At 44.0% G+C, this 12916-nt stretch overlaps 1 long non-coding RNA gene across 1 annotated transcript; it reads left to right on the forward strand.

Moving 5' to 3' along the window:
- The first annotated feature begins 1193 nt into the window (after nucleotides 1–1193).
- LOC109918948 lies at nucleotides 1194–12916 on the forward strand. Its single transcript, XR_007263118.1, has 5 exons — nucleotides 1194–1319; nucleotides 3279–3612; nucleotides 3855–3893; nucleotides 11725–11763; nucleotides 12322–12916. It is a non-coding gene; the product is annotated as an uncharacterized LOC109918948 (long non-coding RNA).

Consider the following 12916-nt stretch of genomic DNA (forward strand, 5'->3'; position numbering starts at 1 on the left):
TTTATCTACCACTGCATTCAAGCGGCCATTGAAATAATCTGAAAAAGATGAGGCAGGCTGATGGGGAAAGGCCAAGAGAATGGTGCTGAGTCAGGAAATGCATTTAGAATCATAGAGTGCCTCCAGTGTGGAAGCAGGCCATTTGGCTCATCAAGTCCACAATGGCCCTCCCAAAGCATCCCACCCATTTACCCTATCCCTGTAACCCTGCATTTCCCATGGCTAATCTACCTAACCTACACATCCCTGCACACTATGGGCAATTCAGCATGGCCAATCCACCTAACCTGCACATCTTTGGACTGTGGGAGGAAATCCACACAGCCACAGGGAGAATATGCAAACTCCACACAGTTGCCCAAGGGTGGAATCGAACCCGGGTCTCTGGCATTGTGAGGCAGTGCGGACATGATGGGCTGAGTGCCCTCCTCCAACTCCATATAAAGAATTTTTATTGCAAAAATGAACTTTATTCATAAAAAGAATCTTTATGTACATACACCTTTACTAAAGCATTTTGGCTCTGTACAGTCTTTACGTATGGACAACAAACAAACATCAGGGTTTGACTTTAGAGTTACAACAAACCCAAAGGCATTTCATACTTATGCAAGATACTATTTACGTGTGTTTACAACATGGGGAGAGTCTGCTAACTGAATGGACCCTTATTGTACTTTGGTAGAATGACCTCAGATGGTGTTCTTACCCCACTGCACCTTGGCTGCAGCTGCCCCAAGCTTTAGTTCATCTCTCAGCACTGAGTCCTGGACCTCAGAATGTGCTAGTCTGCAATACTCAGTTCAGGTCAACTCCTTGCACTGCATCTCTCCCCAAACATTCTTTGCAAAGATACACTGCAGCAGGAGACGCATGACAGTCTCTTTGCCAGCATGGCTGCTTGCAGAGCAGTGCACAGTGGCGCAGAGAATCCGGGCGTACGTGAACGATCTGATGGGCAGCGACCTTCTCACCACCAGCCAAAGCTGGTTGAAACGTCAGCTTTCCTGCTCCTCTGATGCTGCTTGGCCTGCTGTGTTCATCCAGCTCTACACCTTGCTATCTCAGATTCTCCAGCATCTGCAGTTTCTACTAACTCTGATCCAATTTCACTTCCCCGGGAGGAGTTCATTCATTCATTAGCACGCATGGGGGCGTGGCCAGTGACGCCAGTGGCCAAACACGTGGTCTTGGTCACATGGTACGAGGCTCCGCCACTCCCGGATTCGCGCTTCTACACAGCAGCCATTAATCGCTCGGTATTTATTCGCTGAAAAGAATTCAACAGACTAACGTAAAACCGCGTTCGCAAGTATTATGTATGTATAAAATATCAATTTATCATAGTCCGAGTGTGGCCGATTCTGTTGCCTTACGCGAATTCTCCCATTTACCTCAGGAGGGAGGGATTTCCGTGCGTTCGCGTATTTTGTGTGCGGGTACAGGTTATTCCGGTTGGGGCTGTCGCCTCCGTTGTCGATCCGCGACATCGGGGAACGTGTTTGAGAGAAAATTATGGGGCATGCTGGTGGTGGTGTTGGTGCGCAGGCGCGAGGGCTTGGCATTTCGGCGGCGGTGTCGGTGCGCAGGCGCGGGTCCATGGTGTGCCGGCTGCCTTGTCGCTGCGTCGGCGCGGGGATGGGTGTGGCATGCCGGTGTCGGTGCGCAGGCGCGGGGAGTGGCAGGGTGGGGGCATGTCGGTGCGCAGGCGCGGGGATTCGTGGTTGCGGGGAACGGGGTCATGTCGGGGCGCAGGCGCGGGACTGCCGGTGATGGTGCACGAGTGTATGAATGGAAGGGAGCTCAAAATGGAAATAGTCAAGCTCGGGGAGAACAGCCCTGTGAGGCTTGGAGTTCAGAATCAAATCTGGCACCAAGATTGTCCACACTGGCTTCACCTACTGTTGCTCATGCAGGCGGGAGCTCAGCAACAGGGTTTGGAGCGAGGATTGAAAACAATTACTTTAATCTACACAGCATTTAATTGGAGGAAATCCCTACTCATCCAGTGCTACTTGAAACCCAAATGCAGGGTATCTGGGTGTCACTGCTGGGCCAGCATTATTGCTCATGCCTAGTTGCCCTTGAGTAGGTGGTGATGAGCTGCCTTCTTGAACTACTGCAGGACATGTGCTAAAGGTTGACCCACAATGCCCTTAGAGTGGGAGTTCCAGATTTTGACACAGCAACAGTGAATGAACATCAATATATTACTAAGTCAGGATGGTGAGTGGCTGGAAGGGAACCTTGTAGGTGGTGGTGTTTCCATGTAACCACCCTTGTTCTCCTAGATGGAAGGTCTTGGAAGGAGCTGTTCAATAACTGCAAGAGCTGAGGGGAGGAGGAGGCAATAGTGGTTAAATTCGTTGGGATGACTCATTGTTTCTTTTGCTACTAACAAGTAAGTAGAATTGGGACTAAATGAGAACAGCCCCTGACGTCCCAGCTGGACACGAGTGGAGAGGTGTTCTATGAGGAAAGTGTGGTAGACAGGTTGAGCTGAAGAGGGAACAATTTTCTTCAGTCATCATGTCAAGAGGTAATCAGATGTAGAACTTGAGAAAGATGGGCATGAATTTGGGGCAGCAACATGTGCAGCAGCTTGAAAATTGGCAGGCACTGAGGGAGCTGGGTGTAGATTTTTTTGAGAGGCATGATGAGAAGTTTGAAGAGGAGTCGTAGTCGTAGAGATGTACAGCACAGAAACAGATGCTTTTGTCCAACTCGTCCATGCCAACCAGATGTCCTTAATAAATCTGGTCCCATTTGCCAGCATTTAGCCCATAACCCTCCAAACCCTTCCTATTCATATACCCATCCAGATGCCTTTTAAATGTTGTACTTGTACCAGTCTTCCCCCCCACTTCTCCAGCAGTTCATTCCATACACACACCACCCTCTGTGAAAAAGTTGCCCCCTCCTCACCTTAACCTATGCCCTCTAGTTTTGGAAGTTCCCACACCTATCCGTACCCCTCATGATTTTATAAACCTCTATGAAGGTCACCTCTCAGCCTCCAACGCTCCAGGGAAAATAACTCCAGTCTATTAGGCCTCTTGCTACAGCTCAAACCCTCCAACCCAGACAACATCCAAAGAGATACTATGAACTAACCTGTGAGGGGAAAAAAATGCTGGGAATCCCACAGTTTAGCAGGACAGGATTTGAAAAAAAAATGGAGGTGGGGAGGGGGTCTGATGGGCCACAGATGGCTGTGAGGAAAGTCACCACTTTGCTGTAGTTTTCCAGTGTTAATGCCATGCTGTCTATTTGTCTAGGTGACTGCATCTTCAACAACGAACTTACAGAATGGTCCAGTGGATCAAGCACAATGCGCTCCATCTCCCGTTGGTGTGCTTTAACTGCAGACTACTACACAGAGAATGGGTTGAAGAAAGTCTCCAAACCTGGCAAATGTACTGACTAGGAGATTGTGAGTACCCGGGATGGTACCAACTTCCAAGATGCGTCACCACTCCTTAATCATTCCTGAATGAAAATCCTGGAGCTTCCTAACTAACACCAAATTGACAACAGCAGTTTAACACTGCCTTCTTGAGGGAAAGCTGGAATGGTGCCTTCCCACTGACACCCATGTCCCAGTCATTAAAGGTGAGTGTACCACTGTTGTTCTTTTAGCCTTATGTTAGTGTCCAGGCTCTGTTGTGATTCTGAGTTGGATGATGCAAATGATGATTATTGGGAAATGTGATTTTACTGATCTTCAAAGTAAACGCTCTGATGCATCCTTCCGTGCACATGCATGTATTCAGCTGGTTATAGTTTAAGGTGCAGAATGTGTTCAGTTGGTGACAATGATCTGGGCACTGATGATTATTTCATGTTGTTGACAGAGGAACCCAGGACATGGACCCTGTGACCATTTAAATATGGTGAGTGATTTTTGAATACAATGGAATTCCATTTAGTGTTGCGGGGGGCGAGGTTGTGTTTTTCAGCATATATCTACCTGTTAATTTTTAGCAGCAGGATTTGAATGATTGACACTGTTTACATGTTGATTTCACCATGAAACTCCAAGTAAACGCTCTGATGTGTCCTGCAACTCTCAGGGACCGATTTCACCATTAGCTGTTCAAAAAATTGAGCTTTAGTCTTTTTAAACTTTACCTCGCATCACTCTTCTTCTGGTGTCTGTGTTTATCTGATTGCTGTACAAATAACTACAGATAACATTCACTTCTTGGGAATAAAATGGGTACATTGCTTCTGCCTGTTTGTGACTGAATTATCCCTAGTAGTCTCAGTATCTTGACTCCTTGTTTTAAAAACAATGCCTGTTTTAAGAGATAGTAGGAACTGCCGATGCTGGAGAATCTGAGATAACAAGGTTTAGAGATGAAACAGTTTGATAGTCAGCACTGGATTTCTCTGAAGAAGGGTCTCGACACGAAACGTCAGCTTTCCTGCTCCTCTGATGCTGCTTGGCCTGCTGTGTTCATCCAGCTCAACGCCTGTTTTAAGACTAAGGGTGGGTGAGCAGTGAATGCAAGGTGATTAGTCACCTTCATAAAGAATGATCTTAGTATTTAAAGTGATTTCTATTTATAATGACGGAGTGAGAATTCTGAAATAGGTTTACTTGCACTCTGACACCAGTCAGTTCAGAGATTAAATAAAGCAACTTCCTCGGCTATGCTGAACTGAAATTAACTCCTACTTATGAGTGAAAACAGGCTGGATCAGTGAGCACTACCACTAAGTCTGCAGCTCCGAGGAAATCCAGTGGCTGTCTCTCAAACTGTTTCAGCCTCAGATTGCACATACCCTTGCCCTGGTTTACTGAGGTTGAGAAAATGAACATAGGACATAGGAGCAGAAATTAGGCCATTCAGCCCCTTGAGTCTGCTCGGCCATTCAATCATGGCTGGTAAGTTTCTCAACCCCACTCTCCTGCTTTCTCACCATGACCCTTGATCCCCTTGACAATCAAGAACCTAGCTATCTCTGTCTTAGATATACTGAATGACCTGGCCTCCACAGCTTTCTGAAGTAATGAGTCCCATAGATCCACCACACTCTGGTTGAAAAGGTTTCTCCTTATCTCTTCTAAAAGATCTTCCCTTTACTCTAAGGCTGTGCCCTCCAGTGCAAGTCTCATCTGCCAGTGGAAACCTCTTCCCAACGTCCTCTCTGTCCAGGCCATTCAGTATTCTGTAAGTTTCAATTAGATCCCCCCCTCATCCTTCTAAACTCCATCGAGTGTAGACCCAGAGTTCTCAAACATTCTTCATATGTTAAGATTTTCATTCCTGGAATCATTCTCGTGAACCTCCTCTGAACTCACTCCAGGGCCAGTATGTTCTTCCTGAGATATGGGATCTAAAATTGCGCACAATTCTCCAAATGTGGCCTGACTAGAACCTTTAGAGCTTCAGAAGTACATCCCTGCTTTTATACTCAAGTCCTCGCAAAATAAATGCTAACATTGCATTTGCCTTCCTTACTATGGACTCAACCTGCAAATTTACCTTGAGAGAATCCTGGGCTAGAACTCCCAAGTCTCTTTGCACTTCAGCTTTCTGAATTTTCTCCCCGTTTAGAAAGTAGTCCATGTCTCTATTCTTTTTAACAAAGTGCATGACCTCACACTTTCCCACTTTGTACTCCATCTGCCACTTCTTTGCCCACTCTCCTAACCTGTCCAAATCCTTCTGCAGCTTCCTGACTCCTCAATACTGCCCGTCCCTCTACCTATCTTTGTATTGTCTGCAAATGTAGCCAGAATGCGCTCAGTTTCCTCATTTAGATCGTTAATGTATAAAGTGAAAAGTTATGGTCTCAAAAGTGACCCTTGTGGAACACCACTTGTCACTGGCTGTCATCCTGAGAAAGACCCTTTTATCCTCACTCTCTGCCAGACAGCCAATCTTCTATCCGTTCTAGTACCTTGCCTTTAACACCATGGGCCCTTATCTTACTCAGCAGCCCCCTGTGCGGCACCTTGTCAAAGGCCTTTTTGAAGTCCAGGTAGATAACATCCATTGGCTCTCCTTGGTCTAGCCTCCTTGTTACTTCCTCAAAGAATTCTGACAGATTTGTCTGGCATGACCTCCCCTTGATGAAGCCATGCTGACTTTGCCCCATTTTACCATACCCTTCCAAGTATTCAGAAATCTCATCCTTCACCATGGACTCCAAAATCTTACCCACGACTGAGGTTGGGCTAATCGCCCTGTATTTTTCTGTCTTTTGCCTTACTCCCTTTTTGAGCAGGGGTGTCACATTAACAATTTTCCAATCCTCCCAGGGACTCTTCCTTACTTTAAATGAATATTTAAAAGTTGTTCATTCATTGAAGGCAGGGATCCTCTGATTGCGAGCATCATCTGCTCAGGGGCTGTTTTTGTTCAACCTCATTCCTGGATTGAACAGTAATGAGGTTCTGACAAACCAGTAAATTTGGCAGTTTTAAAAGTGAGTTTGATAGATGGTTGGTGGATGAGGCTACTGAGGGTGTTGGAACCAAGGCCAGCAAATGGGGTTAGAATTCAGTCAACCATGACCTACTTGAATTGTGAAATAAGCTTGAGGGACTGAATAGCCTACCCCTCACTGTAAACTGTAGTGTCTGGGCAGGGCAAGAAGTGCAGCTGATTTTAAATCAGTGGCCTGATCTTGCATTGTTTGTTCCTTCAGCTCTGTCTATTGACAGAGCAGTGGACATCCTCTTATCAAGGATGATGTGTTCTGTAGGCTGGTGCAGAGCTGACCTTGCAGCCACACTGTCCACAGAACTGCTGGCATGTTGTGGACTAAACTCCAGTGTACAAGTTAGTTATTAGCTATTTTGGGTGTGGGTGTGGTAACTAGGAGATGTGATTTAAGATATTTTCTATTCAGCCTGTTCAGCGGTGTTAATACATACCAATGGACTAGGTGGAACTTGAACCCAGGCCTCCTGGCTTAGAGGTAGGGACACTGTGTCTGCACCACAAGAGTCCTGGAGGTATGTTTTAATACTTCGAGAATATTTGCCAGGTTTCAGTTCTGCTCTTGGGGACTGGGCTTGTGCCACCCCACCTGCAGTGTGTTCATAGCTTTTGTTGCTGTTTGATTCTCATTCTTGTTTTTAAGTTCCCCCTTAGCCTTACTACTCCCTATCTCTTAAATCTCCTTCAAGCCCCTCTAATTCTGGCTTCTTGTACCTTAACAAATTAAATCACAGTACAGCTGTTGTCTGTGCCTGCTCATTGCTGTGTGCAGGAATATGTAGATACTGGTACTTCAAATAGGGATTAACTGTGCCCACTATAAACATGCATACCGGTAGAGTTGTTCAGGAATGTCTCAAGAGTTTCCTATTTTATTCATTCCTGTCTGTCTGGCAATGTCTACTCTCCACTGTAATTCTGAGGCGTGACACAAATTTAACAAGTTAAATTGCTGAGGTCAGTCTTTCTCTAAGATCAGAAATGCTTTAAAGAAGTGCTTTTCATGTTTTCTCTTCTCTTCAAAGTGCTGCATTTTGATTTCAAATGACACTGTCTCTAATTTGCTCAACAGTGAAGGTTGTTCCCAAATTGGGACATGTGAAGCTTCTGATCTCTAAAGCAAGCACTTTAGCTCACAGGAGGATGTTGATGTTGGACTCTAGTTACAATTGGATTGCTACAGGGAGTATACCACCTTCCTCTTTCCTCAGACTGGAGTTCAGTTTAGGAGGCAGAATGTGCTCAGTTAATGGTACAATGGTTTGGACACTAATAATTATTTCATGTTGTTGACAGAGCGCATCTGAACAGGGAGCCTGTGGTTGTTACAGTATGTTAAGTGAACTGTGAATACAATAGAATTTCTACGAAACAGACAGTCCAGAAATTCTAATCAGGTTCCGTTCTTGAGTATATTCGTAAGTCAATTTGTACTCCAGTCAGATCACAGTGTAATACAATATAAAACAGCTGTTTGTAGACACGAGACATGTCAGGTTTTTAAAATTAATAAGAGATCTTGTTCCTAAGTCGACGTTTGTAAAATATCCCCAGTATAATATATCTGCTGTTTAATATTCAGGGGCAGGATGTGAATGATGACCAGGTTTACATGTTGATTTCACCATGAGGCTCAAAGTAAACGCTCTGTGTCCTTGCAACTCACTAGGAGCAGATTTTGCCATCACCTGCCCATGAAATGGGGCTTTAGTCCTAGCTGCTTGTATTGCTCATATCTCTGCTTATTTTAATTATTCCACAAATAATTGAAGATAAGAGCTGAGATCCAGGAGTGAATTGAGTGATTGCCCTTTGTGATCAAGGCAACATTTGACTGATGCAGCCTCATGGAGCTTCACTAAAATTGAAGTCAGTTGGAATTGAGGTGAAAGTTCAACACCAGTCTGAATCAGAAGAACGCAAAGGAAGATTGTGGATGTTTGAGGCTACTTATTTAAGCACCTTCTAGACATTGTTGCAGCAATTCCTCAATGTGTGTGTGAGTCCAGTCAGCATCACCTGCTTCATCAATGACCTTCCCTTATTCATGAGGTCAGAAGTGGAGCTGTTTGCTAATGGTTAGACTGTTTCTGGTATCATTTGCAACTCAATTTGGAAAGCAGCAGTTGTGTTCCCCAAATTGAAAGCAATGACCATGACTGACAAGTGGATCTAAACAGCTCTGAACGTTCTCCCATATCACCCTTGTGACCAGAAATGTGATTGTGCCAGTCGCACAGTTAGAGCAGGTCAGCAGAGATTGGGAATGTTGCACATCCTGACTCCATAAAGCCTGTTCACCATCTACAAGACATAAGTCAGAATTGCTGTGGAATATTTTGCACTGCCTAATTTAGTGTAGCTTGAGCAATGCTCAAGAATCTCGAACACCAGTACAGTTCAGCTTAATTTCATCTACCACCATTTACACCCTTCTTGATGCACAGTGGCAACCATGTGTACCACCTACAAGGTGCGAAGTCCCTCTGAATCCCATGATTACTACCATCTGGAAGGACAAGGGCAGCAAATACATGGGAACACCACCCCCTGCAAGTGTCCCGCCCAAACAGTCCTCACCATGAACTATATAGACATGGCATAGCTGTCACTGGGTCAAAACCTTGTTACTCCCTCTCCTAACAATTCTGTATGCGTTCTTGCACCACATGGATCACAGTGATTCAAAACTGAGGCTCACCAATACCTTCTGCAGGGTAAATGAGGATGGCTAACAAATGCTGCTGTTCGTGATAACCGAGATCAAAAAAATTAATGCAAAATAATATCTAATGCACTGCTCTATCCTTGGGAACTTTTTCATCTCCAGCCTGACTGAGTAAGTAAACAGTGTAGAAACAAGAGACTCCTTGTTTGGAACTAGGGATGTATGTGGTGGATGCAACATGATTGGTGCCTGATCATCTCTGTAAAGTATGGTTTTGGTCTTTGGGGTGTTTTACATTGCCTGTGACCAGTTAGGGAAACTATCTAAAATAAGTTTGTTACTCTCCATTTTCACTATTCAGTTCGCAGCGCAGAAATGTTATTCTGTAAAACCAGTGCTGTTTGGACAAATAGCTCATTAGGCTGGGCTGATGCTAACTCTTGTTTATGTTGTGATACATTAAGGACTATCAACACTGGATCAATGAGCATTTACTGTAAATTTGCTGCTCCTTAGGAATCCAGGCCAGAATGCTTTGTCACAGATTTCACAAACCTTGACCTGGTATTATGGTTGACTGAAGTTGAGAGAATGAACGTTTAAAAACAGACAATTCTGTTTAATTTTGGGGAGTTGGGGTTGCTGGCTGGACCAGTTTATTTCCCATCCCTAGTTGCCCTTGAAGGTGGTGGTGCTGTGTTTTCTTGAACTGCCACAGTCCATTTGGTGTGGTATCAATCAGTGACACTGAAGGAACAGCTATCTTTTTCTGACTCGGAATGGTGAGTGGCTTGAATGGACGTTTTTGATTCCCTTGCACAAACAAAAAAAACTTTTTAACTACCTTTTGAAGTTGCTTGGGATGTTTTCAGGTGTAATAAAAAACAAATGAACACCAAGCTAAAGAAGGAATCAGTGCACATGATTGGCTCCACCTAGTGGAGAGCCGTTATTTATTCTGTGTACTGATGTCCTTTCTCGTCATTTACTCAGGTTTAGTCCTAATTCTGGTCAGTTGGATGCAATTTAAACTTTGAACAGAATTTGCTGAGACCATTATTTTTGCTGTAAGAAATTAAGATTATTTTGAACAGAAGTACACCTGACACTTCTGTTTCTGTTTAAAAATACAGGTTTTCATTTCAAATGACACTCTCATTTGTTCAGCAGTCAAGGCTATTCCATTAAACCAAAATAGATTTGGACCATTCCATAACAGGAGATGAGATGTGCTGATCTAGACTGTGTAGAATTTCCCAAAGTTGTCTTGGTCTATCTATCTCTTGCATGTGTAGAAATGCAGCTGCCTACAAACAGATGTAGTTTTCATCAAATGAAATGTCAAAATCACAAATTGTGTACTCTGACCATTTGAACTAATGTTTTTTTTGTTTTTGGAGTCTTTTTGCATCCTATTGGTGAGGTCAGGATAACCCCATCAGAAGTTTCCATTGGGATTGGTAAAAGTAGACATGAATGCAAGTAAACAGCTCATGGACCTATTGTAGTCACCAAGTCTTTATCAAAAAACAACCACTTAACTAGTCTAATCTCATTTTCCAGCACTTGGTATCGTGAGTGGATATCTAAATACTACTTCAGTGTTCTGAGGGTTTCTGGCTATACCACCCTGACAGGCAATGAGTTCCAGATTCCCACCACCCTCTGGGTGAAAAAGTTTTTCCTTGCATCTCCTCTGAACCTTCAGCCCTTGATCTTAAATTTATGTATGAGGGTCATTCATCCCTCGGGAAAGGCTTCTTCCTGTCTGCCATATCTATGCCCCTCATAATTTTATACATCTCAACCTCCACTGCTCTCAGGAAACCAGCCCCAGACTGTTCAAGAACAAAAACAGAGTTGCTGGAAAAGCTCAGCAGGTCTGGCAGCATCTGTGGAGGCGAAAACAGAGTTAACGTTTCGGGTCTGGTGACCCTTCCTCAGAACCGGACCCGAACGTTAACTCTGTTTTCTCCTCCACAGATGCTGCCAGACCTGCTGAGCTTTTCCAACAACTTTGTTTTTGTTCCTGATTTACAGCATCCGCAGTTCTTTTGGTTTTTACCCAGACTGTTCAATCTCTCTTCAAATCTGAAACTCTCAAGATGAGCCGACATCCTGATAAATCTGCTCTGCATCCTCTCCTAGTGCCATCACATCCATCCTATAATGTGGATTTCAGAACTACATGCAACATCAGCTGTGGTCTAACCAACATTTTATACAGTTCCAGCATCGCCTCCTTGCTCTTAAACTCTGTGCCTGTGCTAGTAAAGACAAGTATACCATACGCCGCCTTAACCACTTTATCTACCTGTTCCCCTACCTTAAGGGATGGGTGTACAAACACACCAAGGTCCCTCAGATCCTTGGTGCTTCCCAGGGTCCTAATGTTCATCATTCATAATTCCTTTGCCTTGTTTTCCTGCCCAAGTGAATTGCCTTACATTTATCTCGATTTACCTGTAATTGCTTTCAAAATTTTTGGGTATGCTGGGGTGCAGATTAATCCAGATTAGACTTGAGTTCACTTTAGCAGGTAGGATGTGATCAGTTGATATGAAGGCATGGGCCCTAATAATGATTTCATGTTATTGGCAGATGAAGCCTGGGCATGGAGGCTGTGATCACATGAGCATGGTAAGTGAATTGTGAATGCGATGAAATTGTTTAAATATATCTGCCTGTTAATTTTCAGCAGCAGGATGTTCATGATGACACTGTTTACATTTTGATTTCACTATGACACTGCAAGTAAACGCTCTGATGTGTCCTGCAGCTCAATGAACAGATTTCACCATTAGCTGCCCAGGAAGTAGAAATTACACATATAAAGCTCTATCTTGTTCCCTCATTATTTAGTCACTCCATAGATTCTGAAGAATAAGTGGGAGGGCATGTGATATAGAAAAACTGGGCAATACTTCTGATCAGATTAGATTAGATTAGTAATGCTTATAATGGAGGATAGTGACAGATCAAAACCTGAACTGTGGCTAAACCAAAGACTAAGTGCAGAGACATCAATGACTAGCTAATTGTATGTGGTGCTATTGCATTAATACGGCCAGTACAAAGGCAGGACCAAATGTGCAGACTAACGAAAGGTGGGAGTTCCAATGAAAGGAGATGGGAGGTGCTTAAGTGATTTTTAAAGTTCTCTTCCCCAGTTACTGACCTGTCTGTTCTATTTTACAGATGCTGACTGTGGCCCTGTGGTGTATCTTTGTGGGTTCTGATTTATCAGAATTCATGTCTATGAACAACTTTTAATATAACTCCATAAATCGTGTCTATTAACCCATTAATTCTTGGTTATAATACTAACTGCAGATTTCCATGTGCCAGCCACCACCAGTCCCCCCCCCATTCAAACTAATTCAGGGGCTTGCTTCTGTATCAGGTTACAACCACTTCAATTTGCGGTTACACCCCACTTGAAAGTGCAGTCATCCATAAAGTGCTATGTAAACAACCCCACTTAACAAGACCCACATTCCATTCAAAGGTGCGACAGCTAACAAAACTGTGCAGATACTACAGGATGAAGCCTTTTTGCACCCCCACACCAAAAATAGTGTTGTTTGATATTAAAATCCAACTGTGAATAGGTGCTAAATAAGTGCCGTTTATCTTCTCCCTCCAGCTAGAGTAGCTCCAAGTATCAGTCAAAGGTGATAATTGGATTAGAGACAGTAGGAACTGCAGATGCTGGAGAATCTGAGACAACAAGGTTTAGAGCAGGATGAACACAGCAGGCCAGCAGCATCAGAGGAGCAGGAAGGCTGACGTT

The sequence above is a fragment of the Rhincodon typus genome, chromosome 10 (genome assembly GCF_021869965.1).
Source record: "Rhincodon typus isolate 14 chromosome 10, sRhiTyp1.1, whole genome shotgun sequence".
In the NCBI taxonomy this organism is placed as follows: domain Eukaryota; kingdom Metazoa; phylum Chordata; class Chondrichthyes; order Orectolobiformes; family Rhincodontidae; genus Rhincodon; species Rhincodon typus.